Raw genomic sequence first — 12,938 nt, forward strand, 5'->3', positions numbered from 1 at the left:
GCCTATATAACTGCATTGTTCAGCAGATTGGAATGTACAGTGCAGCTATGGCCGTATGCCTATATAACTGCATTCTTAAGCAGATTGGAATGTACAGTGCAGCTATGGCTGTATGCCTATATAACTGCATTGTTCAGCAGATCGGAATGTACAGTGCAACTATGGATGTATGCCTATATAAGTGCATTGTTCAGCAGATTGGAATTTACAGTGCAGTTATGTCTGTATGCCTATATAATTGCATTGTTCAGCAGATTGGAATGTACAGTGCAGCTATGGCTGTATGACTATATAACTGCATTGTTCACCAGATCGGAATATACAGTGCAGCTATGGCTGTATGCCTATATAACTACATTGTTCAGCAGATTGGAATGTACAGTGCAGCTATGGCTGTATGCCTATATAACTGCATTGTTCAGCAGATTGGAATGTACAGTGCAGCTATGGCTGTATGCCTATATTACTGCATTGTTCAGCAGATTGGAATGTACAGTGCAGCTATGGTCGTATGCCTATATAACTGCATTCTTAAGCAGATTGGAATGTACAGTGCAGCTATGGCTGTTTGCCTATATAATTGCATTGTCAGCAGATTGGAATGTACAGTGCACCTATGGCTGTATGCCTATATAACTGCATTGTTCAGCAGATTGGAATGTACAGTGGAGCTATGGCCGTATGCCTATATAACTGCATTGTTCAGCAGATTGGAAAGTACAGTGCAGCTATGGCTGTATGCCTACATAACTGCATTGTTCAGCAGATTGGAATGTACAGTGCAGCTATGGTTGTATGCCTATATAACTGCATTGTTCAGCAGATTGGAATGTACAGTGCAGCTCAAGCTGTATACCTATATAACTGCATTGTTCAGAAGATTGGAATGTACAGTGCAGCTATGGCCGTATGCCTATATAACTGCATTCTCAAGCAGATTGGAATGTACAGTGCAGCTATGGCTGTATGCCTATATAACTGCATTGTTCAGCAGATTGGAATTTACAGTACAGCTATGGCTGTATGCCTATATAACTGCATTGTCAGCAGATTGTAATATACAGTGCAGCTATGGCTGTGTGCCTATATAACTGCATTGTTCAGGAGATTGGAATGTACAGTGCAGCTTCGGCTGTATGCCTATATAACTGCATTATTCAGCAGATTGGAATATACAGTGCAGCTATGGCCGTATGCCTATATAACTGCATTGTTCAGCAGATTGGAATGTACAGTGCAGCTATGGCCGTATGCCTATATAACTGCATTCTTAAGCAGATTGGAATGTACAGTGCAGCTTTGGCTGTATGCCTATATAACTGCATTGTTCAGCAGATCGGAATGTACAGTGCAACTATGGATGTATGCCTATATAAGTGCATTGTTCAGCAGATTGGAATGTACAGTGCAGTTATGTCTGTATGCCTATATAACTGCATTGTTCAGCAGATTGGAATGTACAGTGCAGCTATGGCTGTATGCCTATATTACTGCATTGTTCAGCAGATTGGAATGTACAGTGCAGCTATGGCTGTATGCCTATATAACTGCATTCTTAAGCAGATTGGAATGTACAGTGCAGCTATGGCTGTTTGCCTATATAACTGCATTGTCAGCAGATTGGAATGTACAGTGCACCTATGGCTGTATGCCTATATAACTGCATTGTTCAGCAGATTGGAATGTACAGTGCAGCTATGGCTGTATGCCTATATAACTGCATTGTTCAGCAGATTGGAATGTACAGTGCAGCTTGGCCGTATGCCTATATAACTGCATTGTTCAGCAGATTGGAATGTACAGTGCAGCTATGGCTGTATGCCTACATAACTGCATTGTTCAGCAGATTGGAATGTACAGTGCAGCTATGGTTGTATGCCTATATAACTGCATTGTTCAGCAGATTGGAATGTACAGTGCAGCTCAAGCTGTATACCTATATAACTGCATTGTTCAGCAGATTGGAATGTACAGTGCAGCTATGGCTGTATACCTATATAACTGCATTGTTCAGCAGATCGGAATATACAATGCAGCTATGGCTGTATGCCTACATAACTGCATTGTTCAGCAGATTGGAATGTACAGTGCAGCTATGGCCGTATGCCTATATAACTGCATTCTTAAGCAGATTGGAATGTACAGTTCAGCTATGGCTGTATGCCTATATAACTGCATTGTTCAGCAGATTGGAATTTACAGTATAGCTATGGCTGTTTGCCTATATAACTGCAATGTCAGCAGATTGTAATATACAGTGCAGCTATGGCCGTATGCCTATATAACTGCATTGTTCAGCAGATCGGAATGTACAGTGCAGCTATGGCTGAATGCCTATATAACTGCATTGTTCAGCAGATTGGAATATACAGTGCAGCTATGGCCGTATGCCTATATAACTGCATTGTTCAGCAGATTGGAATGTACAGTGCAGCTATGGCTGTATGCCTATATAACTGCATTGTTCAGCAGATTGGAATGTACAGTGCAGCTATGGTTGTATGCCTATATAACTGCATTGTTCAGCAGATTGGAATGTACAGTGCAGCTATGGCTGTATGCCTATATAACTGCATTGTTCAGCAGATCGGAATGTACAGTGCAACTATGGATGTATGCCTATATAAGTGCATTGTTCAGCAGATTGGAATGTACAGTGCAGCTATGGCTGTGTGCCTATATAACTGCATTGTTCAGAAGATTGGAATGTACAGTGCAGCTATGGCTGTATGCCTATATAACTGCATTGTTCACCAGATCGGAATATACAGTGCAGCTATGGCTGTATGCCTATATAACTGCATTGTTCAGCAGATTGGAATGTACAGTGCAGCTATGGCTGTATGCCTATATAACTGCATTGTTCAGCAGATTGGAATGTACAGTGCAGCTATGGCCGTATGCCTATATAACTGCATTCTTAAGCAGATTGGAATGTACAGTGCAGCTATGGCTGTATACCTATATAACTGCATTGTTCAGCAGATCGGAATATACAATGCAGCTATGGCTGTATGCCTATATAACTGCATTGTTCAGCAGATCGGAATGTACAGTGCAGCTATTCCCGTATGCCTATATAACTGCATTGTTCAGCAGATTGGAATGTACAGTGCAGCTATGGCTGTATGCCTATATAACTGCATTGTTCAGGAGATTGGAATGTACAGTGCAGCTATGGCCATATGCCTATATAACTGCATTCTTAAGCAGATTGGAATGTACAGTGCAGCTATGGCTGTTTGCCTATATAACTGCATTGTCAGCAGATTGGAATGTACAGTGCACCTATGGCTGTATGCCTATATAACTGCATTGTTCAGCAAATGGGAATGTACAGTGCAGCTATGGCTGTATGCCTATATAACTGCATTGTTCAGCAGATTGGAATGTACAGTGCAGCTATGGCTGTGTGCCTATATAACTGCATTGTTCAGGAGATTGGAATGTACAGTGCAGCTGCGGCTGTATGCCTATATAACTGCATTATTCAGCAGATTGGAATATACAGTGCAGCTATGGCCGTATGCCTACATAACTGCATTGTTCAGCAGATTGGAATGTACAGTGCAGCTATGGCCGTATGCCTATATAACTGCATTCTTAAGCAGATTGGAATGTACAGTGCATCTATGGCTGTATGCCTATATAACTGCATTGTTTAGCAGATTGGAATTTACAGTACAGCTATGGCTGTATGCCTATATAACTGCATTGTCAGCAGATTGTAATATACAGTGCAGCTATGGCTGTATGCCTATATAACTGCATTGTTCAGCAGATCGGAATGTACAGTGCAGCTATGGCTTAATGCCTATATAACTGCATTGTTCAGCAGATTGGAATGTACAGTGCAGCTATGGCCGTATGCCTATATAACTGCATTGTTCAGCAGATTGGAATGTACAGTGCAGCTATGGTTGTATGCCTATATAACTGCATTGTTCAGCAGATTGGAATGTACAGTGCAGCTCAAGCTGTATACCTATATAACTGCATTGTTCAGCAGATTGGAATGTACAGTGCAGCTATGGCTATATACCTATATAACTGCATTGTTCAGCAGATCGAAATATACAATGCAGCTATGGCTGTATGCCTATATAACTGCATTGTTCAGCAGATCGGAATGTACAGTGCAGCTATTCCCGTATGCCTATATAACTGCATTGTTCAGCAGATTGGAATGTACAGTGCAGCTATTCCCGTATGCCTATATAACTGCATTGTTCAGCAGATTGGAATGTACAGTGCAGCTATGGCTGTATGCCTATATAACTGCATTGTTCAGGAGATTGGAATGTACAGTGCAGCTATGGCCATATGCCTATATAACTGCATTCTTAAGCAGATTGGAATGTACAGTGCAGCTATGGCTGTTTGCCTATATAACTGCATTGTCAGCAGATTGGAATGTACAGTGCACCTATGGCTGTATGCCTATATAACTGCATTGTTCAGCAAATGGGAATGTAAAGTGCAGCTATGGCTGTATGCCTATATAACTGCATTGTTCAGCAGATTGGAATGTACAGTGCAGCTATGGCTGTGTGCCTATATAACTGCATTGTTCAGGAGATTGGAATGTACAGTGCAGCTGCGGCTGTATGCCTATATAACTGCATTATTCAGCAGATTGGAATATACAGTGCAGCTATGGCCGTATGCCTACATAACTGCATTGTTCAGGAGATTGGAATGTACAGTGCAGCTATGGCCGTATGCCTATATAACTGCATTCTTAAGCAGATTGGAATGTACAGTGCATCTATGGCCGTATGCCTATATAACTGCATTGTTTAGCAGATTGGAATTTACAGTACAGCTATGGCTGTATGCCTATATAACTGCATTGTCAGCAGATTGTAATATACAGTGCAGCTATGGCTGTATGCCTATATAACTGCATTGTTCAGCAGATCGGAATGTACAGTGCAGCTATGGCTTAATGCCTATATAACTGCATTGTTCAGCAGATTGGAATGTACAGTGCAGCTATGGCCGTATGCCTATATAACTGCATTGTTCAGCAGATTGGAATGTACAGTGCAGCTATGGTTGTATGCCTATATAACTGCATTGTTCAGCAGATTGGAATGTACAGTGCAGCTCAAGCTGTATACCTATATAACTGCATTGTTCAGCAGATTGGAATGTACAGTGCAGCTATGGCTATATACCTATATAACTGCATTGTTCAGCAGATCGAAATATACAATGCAGCTATGGCTGTATGCCTATATAACTGCATTGTTCAGCAGATCGGAATGTACAGTGCAGCTATTCCCGTATGCCTATATAACTGCATTGTTCAGCAGATTGGAATGTACAGTGCAGCTATGGCTGTTTGCCTATATAACTGCATTGTCAGCAGATTTTAATGTACAGTGCACCTATGGCTGTATGCCTATATAACTGCATTGATCAGCAAATGGGAATGTACAGTGCAGCTATGGCTGTATGCCTATATAACTGCATTGTTCAGCAGATTGGAATGTACAGTGCAGCTATGGCTGTATGCCTATATAACTGCATTGTTCAGCAAATGGGAATGTACAGTGCAGCTATGGCTGTGTGCCTATATAACTACATTGTTCAGGAGATTGGAATGTACAGTGCAGCTGCGGCTGTATGCCTATATAAATGCATTATTCAGCAGATTGGAATATACAGTGCAGCTATGGCCGTATGCCTATATAACTGCATTGCTCAGCAGATTGGAATGTACAGTGCAGCTATGGCCGTATGCCTATTTAACTGCATTCTTAAGCAGATTGGAATGTACAGTGCAGCTATGGCTGTATGCCTATATAACTGCATTGTTCAGCAGATCGGAATGTACAGTGCAACTATGGATGTATGCCTATATAAGTGCATTGTTCAGCAGATTGGAATGTACAGTGCAGCTATGGCTGTATGCCTATATAACTGCATTGTTCAGCAGATTGGAATGTACAGTGCAGCTATGGCTGTATGCCTATATAACTGCATTGTTCACCAGATCGGAATATACAGTGCAGCTATGGCTGTATGCCTATATAACTGCATTGTTCAGCAGATTGGAATGTACAGTGCAGCTATGGCTGTATGCCTATATAACTGCATCGTTCAGTAGATTGGAATTTACAGTACAGCTATGGCTGTATGCCTATATAACTGCATTGTCAGCAGATTGTAATATACAGTGCAGCTATGGCTGTATGCCTATATAACTTCATTGCCAGGAGATTGTAATATACAGTGCAGCTATGGCTGTATGCCTATATAACTGCATTATTCAGCAGATTGGAATATACAGTGCAGCTATGGCCGTATGCCTACATAACTGCATTGTTCAGCAGATTGGAATGTACAGTGCAGCTATGGCCGTATGCCTATATAACTGCATTCTTAAGCAGATTGGAATGTACAGTGCAGCTATGGCTGTATGCCTATATAACTGCATTGTTCAGCAGATTGGAATTTACAGTACAGCTATGGCTGTATGCCTATATAACTGCATTGTCAGCAGATTGTAATATACAGTGCAGCTATGGCTGTATGCCTATATAACTGCATTGTTCAGCAGATCGGAATGTACAGTGCAGCTATGGCTGAATGCCTATATAACTGCATTGTTCAGCAAATTGGAATGTACAGTGCAGCTATGGCCGTATGCCTATATAACTGCATTGTTCAGCAGATTGGAATGTACAGTGCAGCTATGGTTGTATGCCTATATAACTGCATTGTTCAGCAGATTGGAATGTACAGTGCAGCTATGGCTATATACCTATATAACTGCATTGTTCAGCAGATCGGAATATACAATGCAGCTATGGCTGTATGCCTATATAACTGCATTGTTCAGCAGATCGGAATGTACAGTGCAGCTATTCCCGTATGCCTATATAACTGCATTGTTCAGCAGATTGGAATGTACAGTACAGCTATGGCTGTATGCCTATATAACTGCATTGTCAGCAGATCGGAATGTACAGTGCAGCTATGGCTGAATGCCTATATAACTGCATTGTTCAGCAGATTGGAATGTACAGTGCAGCTATGGCCGTATGCCTATATAACTGCATTGTTCAGCAGATTGGAATGTACAGTGCAGCTATGGTTGTATGCCTATATAACTGCATTGTTCAGCAGATTGGAATGTACAGTGCAGCTCAAGCTGTATACCTATATAACTGCATTGTTCAGCAGATTGGAATGTACAGTGCAGCTATGGCTATATACCTATATAACTGCATTGTTCAGCAGATCGGAATATACAATGCAGCTATGGCTGTATGCCTATATAACTGCATTGTTCAGCAGATCGGAATGTACAGTGCAGCTATTCCCGTATGCCTATATAACTGCATTGTTCAGCAGATTGGAATGTACAGTGCAGCTATGGCTGTATGCCTATATAACTGCATTGTTCAGCAGATTGGAATGTACAGTGCAGCTATGGCTGTGTGCCTATATAACTACATTGTTCAGGAGATTGGAATGTACAGTGCAGCTGCGGCTGTATGCCTATATAACTGCATTATTCAGCAGATTGGAATATACAGTGCAGCTATGGCCGTATGCCTACATAACTGCATTGCTCAGCAGATTGGAATGTACAGTGCAGCTATGGCCGTATGCCTATATAACTGCATTCTTAAGCAGATTGGAATGTACAGTGCAGCTATGGCTGTATGCCTATATAACTGCATTGTTCAGCAGATTGGAATGTACAGTGCAGCTATGGCTGTGTGCCTATATAACTGCATTGTTCAGGAGATTGGAATGTACAGTGCAGCTGCGGCTGTATGCCTATATAACTGCATTATTCAGCAGATTGGAATATACAGTGCAGCTATGGCCGTATGCCTACATAACTGCATTGTTCAGGAGATTGGAATGTACAGTGCAGCTATGGCCGTATGCCTATATAACTGCATTCTTAAGCAGATTGGAATGTACAGTGCATCTATGGCCGTATGCCTATATAACTGCATTGTTTAGCAGATTGGAATTTACAGTACAGCTATGGCTGTATGCCTATATAACTGCATTGTCAGCAGATTGTAATATACAGTGCAGCTATGGCTGTATGCCTATATAACTGCATTGTTCAGCAGATCGGAATGTACAGTGCAGCTATGGCTTAATGCCTATATAACTGCATTGTTCAGCAGATTGGAATGTACAGTGCAGCTATGGCCGTATGCCTATATAACTGCATTGTTCAGCAGATTGGAATGTACAGTGCAGCTATGGTTGTATGCCTATATAACTGCATTGTTCAGCAGATTGGAATGTACAGTGCAGCTCAAGCTGTATACCTATATAACTGCATTGTTCAGCAGATTGGAATGTACAGTGCAGCTATGGCTATATACCTATATAACTGCATTGTTCAGCAGATCGAAATATACAATGCAGCTATGGCTGTATGCCTATATAACTGCATTGTTCAGCAGATCGGAATGTACAGTGCAGCTATTCCCGTATGCCTATATAACTGCATTGTTCAGCAGATTGGAATGTACAGTGCAGCTATGGCTGTTTGCCTATATAACTGCATTGTCAGCAGATTTTAATGTACAGTGCACCTATGGCTGTATGCCTATATAACTGCATTGATCAGCAAATGGGAATGTACAGTGCAGCTATGGCTGTATGCCTATATAACTGCATTGTTCAGCAGATTGGAATGTACAGTGCAGCTATGGCTGTATGCCTATATAACTGCATTGTTCAGCAAATGGGAATGTACAGTGCAGCTATGGCTGTGTGCCTATATAACTACATTGTTCAGGAGATTGGAATGTACAGTGCAGCTGCGGCTGTATGCCTATATAAATGCATTATTCAGCAGATTGGAATATACAGTGCAGCTATGGCCGTATGCCTATATAACTGCATTGCTCAGCAGATTGGAATGTACAGTGCAGCTATGGCCGTATGCCTATTTAACTGCATTCTTAAGCAGATTGGAATGTACAGTGCAGCTATGGCTGTATGCCTATATAACTGCATTGTTCAGCAGATCGGAATGTACAGTGCAACTATGGATGTATGCCTATATAAGTGCATTGTTCAGCAGATTGGAATGTACAGTGCAGCTATGGCTGTATGCCTATATAACTGCATTGTTCAGCAGATTGGAATGTACAGTGCAGCTATGGCTGTATGCCTATATAACTGCATTGTTCACCAGATCGGAATATACAGTGCAGCTATGGCTGTATGCCTATATAACTGCATTGTTCAGCAGATTGGAATGTACAGTGCAGCTATGGCTGTATGCCTATATAACTGCATCGTTCAGTAGATTGGAATTTACAGTACAGCTATGGCTGTATGCCTATATAACTGCATTGTCAGCAGATTGTAATATACAGTGCAGCTATGGCTGTATGCCTATATAACTTCATTGCCAGGAGATTGTAATATACAGTGCAGCTATGGCTGTATGCCTATATAACTGCATTATTCAGCAGATTGGAATATACAGTGCAGCTATGGCCGTATGCCTACATAACTGCATTGTTCAGCAGATTGGAATGTACAGTGCAGCTATGGCCGTATGCCTATATAACTGCATTCTTAAGCAGATTGGAATGTACAGTGCAGCTATGGCTGTATGCCTATATAACTGCATTGTTCAGCAGATTGGAATTTACAGTACAGCTATGGCTGTATGCCTATATAACTGCATTGTCAGCAGATTGTAATATACAGTGCAGCTATGGCTGTATGCCTATATAACTGCATTGTTCAGCAGATCGGAATGTACAGTGCAGCTATGGCTGAATGCCTATATAACTGCATTGTTCAGCAAATTGGAATGTACAGTGCAGCTATGGCCGTATGCCTATATAACTGCATTGTTCAGCAGATTGGAATGTACAGTGCAGCTATGGTTGTATGCCTATATAACTGCATTGTTCAGCAGATTGGAATGTACAGTGCAGCTATGGCTATATACCTATATAACTGCATTGTTCAGCAGATCGGAATATACAATGCAGCTATGGCTGTATGCCTATATAACTGCATTGTTCAGCAGATCGGAATGTACAGTGCAGCTATTCCCGTATGCCTATATAACTGCATTGTTCAGCAGATTGGAATGTACAGTACAGCTATGGCTGTATGCCTATATAACTGCATTGTCAGCAGATCGGAATGTACAGTGCAGCTATGGCTGAATGCCTATATAACTGCATTGTTCAGCAGATTGGAATGTACAGTGCAGCTATGGCCGTATGCCTATATAACTGCATTGTTCAGCAGATTGGAATGTACAGTGCAGCTATGGTTGTATGCCTATATAACTGCATTGTTCAGCAGATTGGAATGTACAGTGCAGCTCAAGCTGTATACCTATATAACTGCATTGTTCAGCAGATTGGAATGTACAGTGCAGCTATGGCTATATACCTATATAACTGCATTGTTCAGCAGATCGGAATATACAATGCAGCTATGGCTGTATGCCTATATAACTGCATTGTTCAGCAGATCGGAATGTACAGTGCAGCTATTCCCGTATGCCTATATAACTGCATTGTTCAGCAGATTGGAATGTACAGTGCAGCTATGGCTGTATGCCTATATAACTGCATTGTTCAGCAGATTGGAATGTACAGTGCAGCTATGGCTGTGTGCCTATATAACTACATTGTTCAGGAGATTGGAATGTACAGTGCAGCTGCGGCTGTATGCCTATATAACTGCATTATTCAGCAGATTGGAATATACAGTGCAGCTATGGCCGTATGCCTACATAACTGCATTGCTCAGCAGATTGGAATGTACAGTGCAGCTATGGCCGTATGCCTATATAACTGCATTCTTAAGCAGATTGGAATGTACAGTGCAGCTATGGCTGTATGCCTATATAACTGCATTGTTCAGCAGATCGGAATGTACAGTGCAACTATGGATGTATGCCTATATAAGTGCATTGTTCAGCAGATTGGAATGTACAGTGCAGCGATGGCTGTATGCCTATATAACTGCATTGTTCAGCAGATCGGAATGTACAGTGCAGCTATGGCTGTATGCCTATATAACTGCATTGTTCACCAGATCGGAATATACAGTGCAGCTATGGCTGTATGCCTATATAACTGCATTGTTCAGCAGATTGGAATGTACAGTGCAGCTATGGCTGTATGCCTATATAACTGCATCGTTCAGCAGATTGGAATTTACAGTACAGCTATGGCTGTATGCCTATATAACTGCATTGTCAGCAGATTGTAATATACAGTGCAGCTATGGCTGTATGCCTATATAACTGCATTGCCAGCAGATTGTAATATACAGTGCAGCTATGGCTGTATGCCTATATAACTGCATTGTTCAGCAGATAGGAATGTACAGTGTGTACATGTACATTCCACTGTGGTTGTGTGGTTCTGTAATTGGTTTGTCTACAAATAGTAGTACAAATGTACAAATGTAGTACAAATGTACAAATGTACAAATGTACAATGCACCTTCAGCTTTGTGCTTCTATAACTTCTTTGCCCAGCTGACTTGGATATGGTGGAAAATATTTCCAAAGATTTACAACACGCTCTTTGTTGTAAATTAGCCATAAGTTGTCATTTTTAGTAACAGTGGGTTTCCAGTATGCTTGCAACCCAATCTGGTGCATTTGGGAGAGGGCAAGCTGAGCTGGCCTGTAGAAAAAAATTGTCCTCTACTGCTGAAAAATTACTACAACTCAGGCACTAACACAATTATCTATATAGAAACAGGCCTTTGGTTTACTCTTTTAGCCTTTGACTATTCTTTATCCAACAAGAACACATAAACATAAATTTATTAAGTGACATTTGGGTCATTAATGTCTCCTGTTTGTTCCTGCCCAAAAGTTTTTATATACTACGTACTTATATATAGTTTACCTGTTACCTTAAAGCCCTGAAAATAAGGCATGAGAAGACTTTTTATGAATAGTACATTGCCAAATTTTAAAGGAATCCAGGTGGCTCATACCAGGAAATACATTTTTGCAGCTGGATGCCAGAACATTAATAGCTAATTTCCAAGACTTTGTAGACTTACCGCTTGCAGCCATCCAGTCTGAGACATTGGCAGCTTAGACAAGAGTCAAACAGCAAGCAGAGTCGCTGACACCTTTACAAATGCTAGAAAAAGAAGAGCAAAATCCATATAATCATCGAAGACGTTTCACTACTCATCTGAGCAGCTTCTTCAGTTCAACCTGACAAACTGAAGAAGCTGCTCGGATGAGTAGTGAAACATCCTCAATGATTACTTAACAAGTCCAGTTGCTTTAGATTTATTTATACTAGATATACCATGCCCTGGATGAATGAAAATCTTCATAGTCAAAATCAATATTATTATACATTCATATGAAACTTTCCAATAGACAAAAACAATAGAAAAATTAATCTGTGGCACTTTAAGGTGACCAGAGTCTCAGGTATGTGGTTGTATCATCAAAGTGAAAAATGGAAATGCATAAGGAGAGATTAGGAAGGAGCCTGGTGTGGAAGGTGCGGTGTCCATGACTAATTTTAAGTAGAGCCCTATGCTCAATCTTTTGCAGGAGGAGGAAAATGTAGAAGGACGTTTCAGCTTTGCTGCCTATGGGATGGGACCTGCATGTCTCCAAGCCAAGGATGGTATTTCCATGAAGGGTAATAACAACAATAACCCAGCAAGCTCTGCCCAACCAGTCTCCAAATCCCCGGATGAGATGCGCAAGCTCTTCATTAGCCGAGCCAAGAAGATCGATAAAGTTTCAAGGATCGGCTTCCCTTTGGTTTTCCTGATATTCAACACTTTCTACTGGATCATATACAAGATTGTGCGCAGTGAGGATGTCCACAAGCAATGAGATGGTATTGGGAAGGGGTGGGAAAAGGGATAAAGTGGCCATAAATACTGGGAAAGGATCGAGCTAGGAAAAAGGTGGGTGTGTA

The sequence above is a fragment of the Xenopus tropicalis genome, chromosome 7 (genome assembly GCF_000004195.4).
Source record: "Xenopus tropicalis strain Nigerian chromosome 7, UCB_Xtro_10.0, whole genome shotgun sequence".
Lineage (NCBI taxonomy): Eukaryota > Metazoa > Chordata > Amphibia > Anura > Pipidae > Xenopus > Xenopus tropicalis.